At 34.1% G+C, this 15,651-nt stretch overlaps 1 protein-coding gene across 1 annotated transcript in view; it reads left to right on the plus strand.

Annotated features, from left to right (window-relative positions):
* The window catches only part of ARHGAP5 (Rho GTPase activating protein 5), a 106,109-nt gene that overhangs the window by 73,382 nt on the left and 17,076 nt on the right, over nucleotides 1-15,651 (plus strand). The gene's annotated exons all lie outside the window — the stretch shown is intronic.

Here is a 15,651-nt window from a genome sequence, read left to right on the forward strand (position 1 = left end):
GGCTCTCTATCTACACAATGCCATGTTTCTTCCCCAAAAGTTTATATAAAACTTGTAATAATAGCTATGAGTGTTAATGTTTTATTTTATTTTATTGGGTTTTGTGTATCTTATACTAATTAGGTTTCGAAAATTAACTGGTTTCAAAATTTAGCAAAATTGGTTCTAATAAATTAGAATGCTAATAATCAGTCCCACCCCCACCCCAGGCCTGGCCCCTGAACAGATATGGGAAGAAATTGTTTATTGAGGAAAGAAAGAAAAGATAGTCATTGAAATTTTTTTTTTAAATTTATGGAACCTTAAGAAGTTTAGGAAGAAAAAAAGACAATTAGGGAGTTTTCATCATAACATGTTGGTTTTTTATTATGTGTATTTGCAAAGGGTAGATAATAGAGATTCATAGTTTCACATGTGATCCTTTTTTTCTGCTCTACTTTGTACATGGATATCCACACCCCTTTTTTGGTGTTTAAATTTAGTATTTTAAATGTGTTGGGATTTTTTTTTTAATTACTTATGCTACAAAGTTTTAATGATAGGACTTTTGAGGGATCTCTATGAACTGGTCTTTCTATTGTATGTGGAGAAGCAACTAGAAATTAGCATCAACTCTGCTGCATCCACCCCACATACAGTTCTAGTTAAAACCTAATGAATGCAGTTGCCTCGTACACTAAGTCTTTCTAAGGAATAAGCATCTACTTGTCCTTTTAATATGACTTTCTCCTCACTTTATTCATCCTGTTTCTTTTTTTCTGCATTAAAGGAATAGAGTACTAATAACTGAATGGTTTGGATTTTTAAAATTTCAGTTGTCTAGTTTTGTAATTGAGTGTTATAGAAATGGTTACTCTAAATATTTCTCAAATGGGAAATGGTATTTAATTAACATTTTGTCATATTTTTCATATGGCTGAATAAAAGTCTTTTAATATTTTTCAAACATTAAGCTTGGAATACTTTCTTGAATAGTTTGGTTACAAAAGAAGATGACTCTCAAAGAACAAATAAAATTCAGTTCCTTATTAGATTTTGTAGCTTGATTTATAAAACGATTATATAACTTGCAGAAGTGTCATTTGGGAGTCATTGAAATGATTTACACCCATTTCTTGTTGCATGTATTGTAATAATGTTAATAATTTTGTGTGTACTAGCAATTATTTCAAATTATAGGTCAGAGGTTCTCAAACTTTTTGGTCTCAGGACTCCTTTACACTCCTAAAAATTATTGAAGATTCCCCAAAGCACTTTTGTTTATGTGGATTAAGTCGAAGATATTTACTGGATTAGAAACTGCAGCATCTTAGTATTATTATAAAAATGGTTTTGATCTCATGGGACCCCCTGAAAGGTTCACAGACTCCCAGGGGTCCAGGGATCACACTTTGAGGCCTCTTGGTATGCATGAACAATACGCATTTTCTTCTTTTTAGTGGTGCTTCAAGCTAATTGGTCCTTCTGAACTTTCTGAACATCAGTAATAAATGTAAAACCTCAAAAGCACTAGTTACCTTATCGAGCTGTCGAACCCTACCTGAACTGTATTGCAAATAGATATTTACACCTTATAAATTGTCTACACTCCTTTCTTATCACTCATTTTTAAACCCCTTGCAATCTGCCTTTACTTCCAATTGCACAGCTTTACTGCCATCTCCAAGGTTATCAGCAATCTCTTAATTGCTAAATCTGATGGTCATTCTCTGTACTTAATCCTGTTTGATCTCTATAAATCTTTTGATACTCCTGACCACCCCCTCTTTCCATGTATTTTTTCATTTCTTTGCTTCCCTGATGTTGTTTTCCATTGTTATTTCTCCTACCTGTTTTACTTTTCCTTTTCATTCTCTTTTTCTTCATGGTAAATTATTTTACTGAATGATTGAGCATCTATATTCTGGGTTCTCTCTTTTTTTTCCTCCACTCTTTAACCTTGGTGATCACAACTGCTTCCTTGAGTACAAGTGTCACTTCTATGCAGATGACTAAAAATGTATCTCTCCAGTTCTCGTGACTAAACTCCAGACCTGTATTAGACATCACTTTCTGGACAACTCTACCTGAAAGTTCTGCCAGTACCCAAACCCAGTATATAGTGATTTAAGATTTCCAAATTAATTGGCTCAGAAAAGTGCTGTGCCAAATGGCCAATGGCAGACATATCTCACCCTTGCTGTGGAACGTGTGTTTTTGCAAGTATTACTTTATAAATACGAAATCAAGGGTGCAAAGTGTGTTCATTTTGATGCCCAGGGGAGCAGTGTTGCACTGTAGTCCAAGAGGAAGGGAATGAAAGGTCCTTATGAGTAACTTACACTTCATTGGTGAAAGTTGAGCATGTGCCCGTTGGTAGTATGATAGCCTCTTCTTAGCACACCACAGTGTTCTCCATACAGCTTCTCAAATAATGTTCCTTACATATAGGTCTAACCCAAGGATGGGAAATCTGTGTCTTTAAGGCCACACGTAGCCTTCTAGGTCCTTGGGTGTGGCCTTTTGACTGAGTCCCAAGTTTTACTGACCAAATCCTTTTATTAAGGGAAATGAAGCCGCATTTGAAGACCTAGAGGGCCGCATGTGGCCTTGAGGCTGCAGGTTCCTTGCCCCTACCATATCATTCTCCTGTTCAAAAACCCTTTAGGCTTTTCCCATTGCATCTGGAATAAAATTGAAATTCCTAAGCCTCACATTTAAGTCCCTACACAATCTGATTCATATCTTTCTGTTCTTATTTCATGTGATTCTTCTTTGCACACTCTGTATTCTAACCACATTGGACTGTATTGGCCTACATTCCAGCCACTAGCAGCTAGACCCTACACTTGACATATGTTTTACTTCTGTACATTACACAGGTCATCTCCCATTCCTCAAATACCCTTCTTTCTTAACTGCCTGGTATAGGTATTTCCGTCTGTGCTCAGCTCAGGTTTCACCCTGCTGCAGAAAGCTTTCTCTTTCCCGGTCCACCCTGCCGCCGCCCGCCCGCCCCCCCCCCGTTGTTTGTGCTCTCCCTCCACTAAGGTAAGTTGTATTTTCCTTAATTGTGTGCTAGTGGAAAGTAAACTCCTCAAAGGCAAACTTTGTGTTTTTGTCCTTGTTGGTAAGCACTGAGATGCTTTGCATAGTGCCTAGCACTTAATATTTTTAATTAAATTGAATCTTTAATTTTTTGCATACTCATGAAAGAAAGTCTGTGTCTTTTAATAAAGCTTTCACTGGAAGCTTTTCTCTTTCTTATTTTAATATCTGAATTACCAGTAGTAACTGCCTCTCCATCCTTTCTCACTGCATGATCAACTTTTAATACTTCCTGGTGTTTATTAGAGCAAGGTGTCCCAACTGGCTTTCAAGTTGTTCTAGCTTCTAATGTCTCTCTTTTCCAAAACAGTCAGCCTCAGGATAGCTTTCCTTTGTTTATTTCTAGGTCTTACCCTTTTTTGTTTCTTTGAGCTTTTCTTTCACTCTCTTTTTAAACTGAAAAAAGCATGTAACTTTTCTGTCTGACCTCAACTGTTAATAATTTTCCCTGAGGCTTGCTCTCACTTGATGAACCCCCATTAACAGTGTGACGTCTTTAAAGAAAAGGACCTGGATTATTTTGCAGCAAAACTAAAATAGGTTAAGGTTAAAATGATACTCAAGTGCAGTGCTGTCAGACATAAAACAAATTTTTCTCTCTCTACTGGTCTGGAACCTGTTGCCTTCTAGCCCTTTACCATATCTCTCCTTAAGTTGTCTCTGTCATCCCCATCGGACACTTTTCAGATATGTGGATTCTTCTCTTTAAAACCATGAGTAACATCCCTAGTTTTTTCAGAGGGAATGACAGGAAGATAGAAAAATAACTCGTCTCTTATTAATATACAAGAAGCTAGTAAAAATTTTGTTTTATCAAAAGAATTATTAAACAGCCACAGTAAAAAGTTTGGTGAGGGCTAACTTTTTTTGTTGTTTTTGCTTTAGCCTGCATAAATTTGTCTCAACATAGTTTTGTATCCATATTTTAAAGCCAAAAAAGTTGGTGGGAAATTAGTTTAGAAATTCTTGTTATCCCTTTATCTAACCAACCTAAAATAGTGATGCGTAGTGGGGAAAACACCCAGCTGAAAATTGTAAGACAGGGTTTCTTGCCTTGACTCTGCCACTAATTATGCTTAGCCAAGTCATTTCCCTGTTATGGGTCTCTTTCCCTATCTGTATACATGAAAAGTTTTGACTAGATGATTTTTAAGTTCCATTTTAGTTCCAACAATGATTTTTAAATTAGAAAAAGTTTTACAATTAATATTTTTTAAAAAATGTCTGTAAGAGAATTTTAGCCCCCTACTTTTATATTTAAATAATTTCATCTTAGCAAAATTTGTCATCATACAGATTTAGTGAAATGTATATCCCAATCTAGCCACTCTTGGTGATGTCTGTTTATAAAATAAGTCTATATGGCAGAATTACCACTTTTTTAGAACCTATGCTTTACAACAAAATTGAGCACAAAGTAAATTTTTATGATAGCATTGTCTTATTTCCCCTTTTATGTGATTAGAAATAGATTCCTGTTTCATTTACTTTACTTTTAAAGGTAATAGGAGGGTCAACCTAGAGTATTGAGGTTTTAGTGGCTAGAGTGCTCTACTTGGTGTCAGGAAGAATTCCATTAAAATATTGCCTCTTGTACTTTATAGCTTTGGGCACGTCACTTAATGTCTCCTGGCTTCAGTTTTCCTGATTTGTAAAAGTGTAGCTTTGCTGGTTGTACTAGATGGCCTCTATTTTGGCTCTAAGTCTGCTGTGATCCTATCATAGTAGATTGCCTGCTTGTACTTTTATTGCCTCTGGAAGCTTGCTGCTTTTGATAGATTTTTTTCTCATTCCAAAAATTTCCCATCTAGTTTAACACCCACTCTCCTGAGGTAAGAATAACATTCTGTAATTAAAATAGTAATTTATGTAAATTTCCTTATCCTCAAAACAGTATCACGGAGCCGGCCACATACACTATTATTAATCTACTTTTCGGATGAAGAAACTGACAAAATCTCCTGAATCTAATTCTGTAACTATTGAAATTTTGTTATCTTTGTTTCATTTTTGTCCATATATTTGCTCATTTTAATAAAACTGAGCTATAGGGGCAGCTAGGTGGCCCTGAAGTCAGGAGGACCTGAGTTCAAATGTGGCTTCAGACACTTGACACACTAGCTGTGTGACCTTGGGCAAGTCACTTAACCCCAATTGCCCTGCCTTCCCCCCTCCAAAAAAGAAAAAAAAAATTATTTAAAAAAAACTGAGCTATAACATATTTTACCTATAGTTGTCATATATATAGTAACCTAGCACAATAGGGTAATTTGCTCTAGCCTCAGAATTTCTTAATTTTTAGGCTTCATTTGTAAGAAATTTTCTTTCTTCTGAATTATTTCTGTAAGTCCAAAATGATTGAATCATGCTTACATGTGATGGAGACTTGTTTGTAAAAGCAAAATGTTGGAAAGATACTTAATTATCCGATTGTATTCATGGATAGACATATATAGTAAACTTAACTAGCAGGAAACTGAAGTGCTTTCTGAAACATCTCAGTAACTCATTCACTGATTAAATGGCCCTTAGTGCTGAGTGTTAGCATTCTCTTTGAAAATTGCTAATTTCTATATGATATATAAATATATTTTCTTTCAGAATAGTTGATTAATCAGAACATCTCTAGTAATGAGAAAGAAGAAAATTTTGCTGTGCTAGCTTGAGAGTGGAAGTGAAAGTAAAATTTAGTACTTCTAGAACTCAATATAGCTGAAATTAAAGGAGTACACATCAGTTCTAGAAGTACTAAATTTTTTCCCATTTTTCTTAAATAAGAATGTGTATTCACTAATAGTCTTGTGTCTTACTAGCAAGAAAAGAACTTAAGTATGGCTGTAGGATTAGGTTTCAGTAAAGGAATTTTTTTATTTCTAGAGGGAGTTGGTGATTGTAATTAATACCTTGTGTTCAGAGAAGGAAAATGACTAAAAAATTGAAAGGTGTAGGAATGGAATTGCAAGTCAGTGCTAATTGTTTTGGCTTCTCCATAGGAGATGAGTAGAGGAATTAAACTGGAAGACAGTTACTTGTCTCACCTAAATTCTGCTAACTCATTCAACAAACAGTAATTATAGTTTACAAGCATTTTGTAGTCCTTTGGTAAAAGGACCAAGATTTGACTTTTCTTTCTTTTTTTTTTTTCTAAAATCTTTTGTAAGAAAGACAAGCGATAGTTGTCCCCTAAGTCTGTTTTGGGAACAGACAACATGAAAGTGGGAATAAAGTTAAATACTTTACTGATGAATAAGTACGATTGGGAGAATCTGTGTTTGGAGGCATGTTCAGACTTTGAGTTACTGCGTTTTTGTTTCAGTAATTTTAGCAACTGTATTCTTATGTTGAGAAAGTATGGCTTTGCAAGTTTTAAGCAGGCTGCAAAACTCTGGGGTGTGCCTGAAGCAGATTAAAATGAAACTTGGAAATGTTTAATAAAATAAATAAAAATATAGTACAACATGGATAGTGTTGATTTGTGTTTTTCCAATTTGATATATAGCCTGCAAGGATCTAGTTCTATTTGAGTTTGACATCACTTTTTTAGACAATAGAGAAATGGCCTGACTCAAGTCATGAAGATCTGAGTTCAAATTCTACCTCATATACTGTGTAATCTTGGGCAAGTACCATTTTACTGTCCCATTCTGTAAATCATAATACATTTGCAGATCTATATTGGTGGGGAGATTTTCCTCAGTCAGAGGTAGGGTTCCTCACACTGATGAAATCACAAGTCTAGAGCGCAAACATTTTTCTCTTCTACATCCTCTGTAAGTCATCTTGCTCTCCCTCCCCTTTTTTTTTCCTTCCTTCCTGGCCTTTGGGGAAAAATATATATGTCACAAACAATCAAATATCATGGTCTAAAAAGAGCCTGTACTTTTAGAATATAAAAATGAATGGAAGAAAATTGGAAATTTCAACATTAGAGAGAAATGTGTTGTATCATAAGAATTTGTAAGTACAACAAATTAAGACATTTAATTATGCACATTAAGGAAACAAGTTCTCTGTAGTTAGGACTTTCAGTTCAGCTGTTAACTCTTCAGCAAATGAGATGTTTTGAATGTCAGTAACCAGAGAGGTGACTTAAAACCTGCCAGGAGTTTTAAAATTCAAGGATCTTATTTGCAAAACGATCCATGTATTTATTTTTATTCGGTCTCATATACTAAAGTCATATAATCCTAAGATAGCAATTATTATATGTAAAGTGCTGACATAAGGTTTAAAATTTCTTTTAAATTTCCAATTAAAAAAAAATTTAACGGCATCGCCTTTTTTCTCCTGAAGTTTTTTCTGTTTCTCAGAATTAAGTGTTCTGATTTCCTCAGTGGTCTAGGATTAAATTTTTAGCTTTATTGGTGTTTCTGAGATTGAAATAGACTAAAACCTGCAATGCAGCAGAGTAGTAGTATGATCAGTAGTACTGGTAGTGCTATGTTTAGTTATGTATTTCAAAAGGCAAAACATCTGTTGCTTCCCACATATAAAACTAGTTATTAACAGCATTAGTTGCAAAAGAAAAAATTAATTCTTAGATCTTGGTTTGGTAATTTGAAAGTGTGGTGCAAACAGACAAATGTATTTTTAGAATACTTATTATGTAGAAGCTGTGTAACTGACTGTTGTGTAAATGATTGACACCCAACGATGAAGTGAAAAGCCATATTTCTGCAGGACATTTTTCATGTTCAGTTAAATGGAGTTGAATTTTAAATAGCAATTTAGTAGCTGCATAAATCTAAGACAATCACAGGTATTATATGTGATGTCTTTTCTGCCTAACTTCTCAGGTAAAACTGCTGTATTTATCGTTTAAGTATGAATTGTAATTTACCAGATAAAATGATATGTTAAGTTTTTTTTTTAATTCTTGAGTGATCCTAAAACTTTAGGGAAAAAATGTCAGAAATGTGATGTTGGCAAAAATGATCCACAATTAATGTAATAATTTGAATCTGTCACGTACATACATACACATATATCCATACATGCGTGAATTTTTCATTATAAAACCATAATCATTTTTTTATATTTTCATTGGCTTGCAATGTGACCATTGTTGAATGAAATAAATTAGTTTTTTTTTTTTTTTTACCATTTTCATACACAGTCATAATTTCCATTTCTGTTACATAAGCCCTTAAGATGACAGAGTGCTATTTGCCAAACATTTGCTACCTGAAAGGTGTAGTGAAGAAGTATAAGTTTTGTATAGTTAACTACAAGGTGATTTTAAAAGTTTTTGATTTTTAAATTTTACTTTGTTATAGCTAAAAGATATCTTATAGTTAAGGAGTCTGACATTAATTATACTTTGAGATTCTATAGTTCAACTATTCTTCAGTGTTGCTTTCTCTTTCTGTAGAAATTCTTAAGACTCCTATTTTTTTTTAAACTTCTCTCTTTACTTGGCTTAATGGAAAAAGTACAAGTTTTAGGGTCTTGAATTAGAAAATTGTCTCCATGTAGGTATCTTCACAGCATTTTTGCATTTTGAATACTAGGATCAGTCTTTAATTTCTAAAGAAATTTTGGCAATAATATGTTCATTTAGTAACTGACTTTCCGTGATAATAACTGTTATACATTTGAAAATAGGAGTAAACAAAACTAGGATTTTGTCACATGCCTTGAATGTGTTCCCTCTTTATCTCTGCTTCTTAACTTCCCTGCCTTCCTCTAAGTCTCAGCTAACATTCTACCTTCTATAAGAAGTCTTGCCCATCCCTTCTTAATCTTAGTGCCTTTCCTCTAAGAATACTTCCAATTTATCCTGTTTATTATACAGAACTGTTTGCCTTATTAGTCTGTGAACTCCTTGAGAACAAAGATTCTATTGCCTTTCTCTGTATCCCCAGTGCTTTGCACAGTGCTTTGTATATGTTAGGCACTTGTTAAATGCTAATTGACTGACTGACTCTCCCCTGATTAATTTTATAGACCAGGAGACAGAGGCCTAGAAAGTTGAAGTGATTTGCTTCATACTGGTTGTAAATGGCAGAGATAGGGTTCAAATCAAGGTACTCTGACTTAAAATCTATGTTTTTTTCCACTCTTGGTGGATGATAATAGAAGAATAGGATTTCAAAGGGCACAGTGGACAGAGTTAATATGGAAGGATAGAGTGTCTTTGGGGTGGGTTATGGCTGACAGTTCAGGGGAAAAAGTAGTACTGGGGAGATACTGGTAACTAGGGTGAGTAGTAGGAATAAAAGAAGAAAGATGTTGGGAAGCTGGGGAACTGAGTGGAAGAGTTATCGGAAAAACTGAGGAATTAGTTCTAAAGAGTTTGTAAAACAGATTAGCCCTCAAATTCCAAGTAGAATGATGTTAGCTTCTGCAAATTTTTCTCCCAAGTTTTTGAGCTAGTACAGCAGCATCTGGGTAAGAGAAGGTATAGCCAAATTATAGAATTGACCAGTGGAACAAGTTTCAGTGCCTTGCCTTCTTAGTTTCAGGGCTGGCAAACACTTATTTAGAGATTTAGACTCATAGTTAGGGAAGATAGAATTAATGTAATTTAATTGACGAATCAGGTTCAGTTTCATGTTTTTCTAATAAAAAAGTTTTTTTGGTGTTTCATTTAATACCTGAATACTTTTTAAAGGTCTATACTGTGGGTTTTTACATAACATTTTTTACTTTTCAAATTGGTTTTGCAGCAGTGTCAAATTTGTTTAAATAAAAATACATTTTATCTCATTTATTTCTCAATAAAAATTTGATTTTAACAAAGCATCATGTGTTGTATAGAAAGCAGACTTTGGAGTCAGGTTTGACCTAGGTTCAAGCCCCAGTTGTAACACCTTCTGGCTATGTGACCCTGGGAAAACTATTTAACGTCTCAGTGCTCCAAGCAGTGTTGTAAGACTGTAGTTTGCAGAGCAGTTTGCATTGGTGGAGTAAGTTTGCTCTGATTCAAGGAATCCTGTATGAATGAAGTTTCTTAATAACATCCTTAAGAACTATGAATGAGTATTTGTTATAATAATATAATGTTAACATTTTACATATATACATATATATAATAGGTCTGTGTATATCAGAGAAAGCAGAGCTGCCAGTATTAACCATAGAAAATTTCTTTATCCACTCATAGCTTCTGTTTGCCTCCACTCAGCTGAAGGTAAACAGAGCTGATTCTAGGCAAAATTGTGAAGCATTTTAAAATGTGTCTACTTCATCTCTAGCCTCTTTTCACCCTCAGTGTCAAATTCCTTCAACTCCAGATTCATCAATAGCCTGTAATCTTCTCCCCTTTCTCTTTCATTAAAATAGGAAAGGATTTAATATCAGTTGTTAATGTTTGCTGTGGAGAAGGAAATGGCAAACCATTCTGGTATCCTTCCTTTTTTGTTCTGAGCCAAATGCCTATATCCTACTTCAATTTATTTAGTATTTTCTTAGCTGCATTTATCTGACACTTTGGGAATCAGTCTCTCTGCTACTGGTAATCAAGTGTCTAACAAAATATTTGATGAAATGAATCCTCTTTCCTGTTAGTTGCTGTATTTCATGAATGGTGGGTTGCTCTTACTACTGAAATTTAATATATTCGATTCTATGTAAAGATACCAGTTTGCATCAATAATTCTGCTTTAGAATATTTACTAAGCCTCATATAGCTTGTAGTCTATGATCGGTAGTACTATTTAACATATGTAGAGGTTAAACTTTAATATCCAGACACTGCACTAAAGCCTTGTATTGTACCTAGGCAAATTATTCAACCCCTCTGAAACTTGGTTTTAACTTCTTTAAAATAAAAGAATTGGAAGTTTATAATAAAATGGCAGAGTGAGTGGTCACGTGTCAGCATAACATCTTGCCTCTACCACCTCAGAACAGCAAGAAATGTGCTAAACAACTAAAATTACAGGGAAAGAACTTCCCAACTAAATCTTCTGTGGGGGAAAAAGATTTCATGATGAGTACACTCCCATTCATACTGTCTGTTCTACATTTAGAACACGAGACATGCATTTCAAGATTTGACTTTTCTAGTATCTTTGCTTTTTTCTTTTGTTACTGACCCAGTGTGGTTCCCACCCATTTGTTGGGGGAAAATCAGGCTACTCTAGGAGTTGTAAAAACTGGAGAGAGGAATCTCATGGTGTGAAACCAGGTAGAGTAGAAGGGACCTAACCAAGTATAAATTCAGTTAGATATAGATATAGCTATAGCTATAGCTATAGCTATAGATATAGATATAGATATAGATATAGATATAGATATAGATATAGATATAGATATATACTTGCCTTGGAAACCCCAAAAGTACTTTATGAAATGAAATCTTTTTCCTGATAGTTATTGTATTTCTTGAATGGTGGATTGCTCTTACTACAGACACCTTCGTATTATACATGCTTTTTTTTTTGATTGCAGGAAAGGTTCAACCTAAAGAAGACTGTTCATATTAAAAAATCACAATAAGATAACAAAAATCATATACTGAAAAGGCTTTTGACAAAATCCAGCATCTACTTGTTAACACTAGAAAGCATATAATTACCTTTCATTAATATAATAAATAATGCAATTACAGTGATAGTATTTATGTATTGTTTTGAGGTGAAGTAGGTGCTATTCCCATTTTACAGAGGAGGAGACTGAGACTGATAGCACTCAAGTGACTTCATCATGGTGACATAGCTAGTGTCTGAAGCAAACTTAGGATTGCCTGACTCCAATTCTGACTATACCATGCAGTTGCCTAAAACTTCCTTAGGGTGTTCAAGGAGGACTAGCACCTCTAGTGTGAGGACTTTCCCAGACCTTTTCAGGGCTGCTCATCCACCTTTGGTGTCTACCTTTTACTCAGCTCTCACATGTGGCTCCATGTGCAGCAGCCATGCCCTGCTAAAACTAGCTGGCAGATGGGTTAAACCACCCAGGCATGTGAAGATGTCCCCCAGCGGAATGGGTGGATGAGAATAATTTGTTCCAGTGACCATGAAGGTGGTGGAAGCAGGTGCTGTGGAACACTTAGAGCTTGGTCAGACATGAAGATGCCATCCATTGCAACCTGGGCCATCACCAGTCATCTTGACTTTTGTCTTGCCATGGGACTTTAAATGACTCCGGAAGACAGAGTAAGGCTGATGACCTTATGCAGTTGTGCCTCACTTAAATCCATTTCACATGCAAGTCAAGACATCACCCCCATGATGCCATTGGTCCTCTTAAAGGAAAAATGAAAGACAAGCAACACCTCTCTCTGTGTGATGTGATTAAAGAAGCCTATCCCTAATGGTCCAGAAGTGGGAAAATGAGTGATGGCACAGAAGAAGAGACTGACAGTGTGGGGGTGGGGGGGCCTGATGCAGAACTTGTTGGAACCAAAGAAAAAGAATAAAATGCAAGACAGCTAAGAGAAAATTTGGGTGTTCTTAACATCATGTCATACAAACCCATGTGACTCAACCAGGAAAAAAGAAGAAAAAACAATTTATAAAATTAGTAGGGTCTGATAACATATTGCAAAATAATTGGAAAATGGCTAAATAAGTTGTATTATATGATTGTGGTGGAATATTATTGTGCTGTAAGAAACGACAAGCAGAATGATTTCAGAAAAACCTAGAAAGACTTCAATGAACTGATGCGAAGTAAAGTGAGCAGAAGCAGGAGAACGTTGTACACAGTAACAACAATAATATATGATGAAGAACAGCGAATGACTTAGCTATCTTTAGTAATACAGTGATCAAAGACAATACCAAAGGATTAATGATGAAGCATACTATCCTCCTCCAGAGAAAGAACTGATTGTTTAAATACAGAATGAAGCATGCTATTTGTCACTTTCTTTTATTCTTTTTCTTTCATTTGAGTCTTCTTGTATAGAATGACTAATATGGAAATGTTTTACATGATTGCACATATATAACCCTATGTCTGATTGCTTACCATCTCGGGGGGGGGGAAGGAGTGGGGGAGGGAGACAAAGAATTTGGAACTCAAAATGTTAAAAAAAAAAAAGTTTAAAAATTATTTTAACATGCGATTTGGGGGAAAATATTTTTTTAAAAATACCATATTTATGCAAAGAAATAAGAACAGGTGAATTTTGATGATGTTCTTTCCATTTTTTTGCTTTCCTGCTTATTTTCCCATGCTTCTCTCTGTTAAGAAATAATAATTATGAAGAATTATTGTTTGTTAGTAGCACAGTAACATCCCATTACTTTCATGTATCATAGCATTTGTTTAGCCATTCTTTTATTGGTGGATATCTTTTTTTTTCTAGTTCTTTGCTACAGCAATATATCAGAGAATTAATTTATAATAACTATAGAAGGTAGAAGCAAGAACGGATAATGGAATATGAATGTTACAGCATCGTGTGGATTTGTAAGAATATTGTCTGATGTGGTAAAGTTTAGAATAAGAGCATGTATGTTGAGAATTATAAGTCCTATGACATCCTGAAGAATTATTAAATTATGTGCATATGTATAGAGAAATATTTGGACTATTTTATTTCTTTCAAATGGGGCTTTCTGTTACAGCAGTTTTAAGAGTGAAATACCAATCTTTAATATTTTTATTAGGCTAGTGTAGTAGAAATACCCCAGAATTTGAAATTAGAGCTCTAGAGTTTCAATTCAGATCCCTATCCTTCCATTTTTTTTTACACATTTGACCTTAGTGAGCCACTTAATATTCCTTAATTTCCTCTTCTATAAAATTAACAACTAGATGGAAGTCCTGAAATCCTTTCTTTCCAGATCTAGATCTATGATCCTAAGTAGCAATATCATAAATGTCATGAAACTGACAAATTTTGTGATTAAAAACCTCTCCACCCATCACATTAATAACACTAATAATATGCCTGTGGTCATTACTTTATAAATTGCAAATATGAAAGCTCTAAATCATTCCCATAAATCCGTATGTTACTTTTTTATTATGATTGTAACCAAGGATTTGTATTTTAAAATTTTTATGAATTCCTAACTTTCTTTGAATAATATGAGCTAAAAAAATTGTTGGCATAGATTGTTTTTACCAAAAGTTATTGGACATGCCTTTTTTCTGTTTAAAAAATAAAGAGGGGATATTGCTACACAAATTTGGAAAATTGCTGATTTAAACTTTCTAGAGTTCAGTTTTTGCATCTGCAAAATTAAGAGCTGGACAACATAATCTTTAAGATCACTTCTAGCTTAATGTTTATGACTCTCTGAAACTTTCACATAAAAACCCTTCAGATATTTGAAAATAACTATCCATGTCTGTCAAGCTTTCTTTTCTCTAGACTATGCCTATAAGTGCCTTCGTGTTTTCTTCAAATGTTTTTGCATCCCCTCACCATCCTGTTTACTCACTTCTAGATACACGCTAGTTTGATAATGTTTCTTCTTGAAGTACTAGGGTACTTAAAGTATGGCCTTCCCAGTGTAGAGTACTGCATGATAATCACTTTATACTTCTTTTAACGTAGCCTAAGACTGGCTTTGGTGTTTGTTTTTCAACCATACCACTCCGTAAGCATCATCAGTGTGATTTTAAGAAGTATAAGAGTCACTGTCGGTACTCCTTGCAGTTAAGAAACGGTTACCTTTTTAAAAATAATCAGCATTTTCATGTCCTGACTTTGGATTTTGTGTATCTTCCTAAGAGAGTTGGCAGGCTAAAATGTTACTTTCTACTTATGTTACTCTCCTAAGATATCTGAATGAAATAACTACCTTCTTTCTTACATGAAGATTGGGATGGGGTTGGATAAGTCCTTAAATTTTAAAACTTTAAAAAAAAATCAAATTTGTTTTTTTTAACCCAATGCAGCATCTTTCAGAAAATATATTAACTTATCTTGAATTTTGTCATAAAATTATCATTTTCCTTTTAGATGATTTGACAGATTTATTTCATTCTTTATGTAAATGTAATTAAATCTTAAGAGCTTGGGAATGCTTTCCATTTGTATAATGGGAATCGTGAAGAAGTAATCCTTTTTACAAACGTTTACTTCATAGCTTTTCAAAAGTATATTTATTCCGTGAGGTGGAGTGTTACCTGAAGACAGATTTCAGTGCGTTAATGAGAAAACATAAGAAAAATGGTGTAAGGGAATTTTTTCAGTACTGATACTCAGGGAGAGATGCCAGTAATTGTTTTTTGGTTTTTTTCTACCATACATATTTAAAATAAAATTGCTTATGAAAACTAGCTCTAGCTTGGTTAAACTTCTGTAGTACTGATGTTTAGTAATTAATAGAATTGTCTGAAATAAAACCTTTTAAAAGAAAAATTATGAATTCACTTTAACCATGCCAACATTTATTAAGTGAGCACTATATAAAAATCAGTAAACTAAATATAACAAGAATAAAAAAGCTTTGACAGATTCCCTGCCTTTATGGAACTTGTAGTCGAGTAGAGTTTGCCTCTTGACCAAATATCGTTAGATTTTTATAAGTAACTTTCAGTTTGTATTTCAGATTTTATTACTTTAGTGGGTCAACTTTTAAAAATCATTTTACTCTTTGACAAATTAAATACTAAAAATTATATACATCCTAATTAAAATCCAAGTTATTGATTTAC

The sequence above is a fragment of the Trichosurus vulpecula genome, chromosome 8 (assembly GCF_011100635.1).
Source record: "Trichosurus vulpecula isolate mTriVul1 chromosome 8, mTriVul1.pri, whole genome shotgun sequence".
Classification (NCBI taxonomy): domain Eukaryota; kingdom Metazoa; phylum Chordata; class Mammalia; order Diprotodontia; family Phalangeridae; genus Trichosurus; species Trichosurus vulpecula.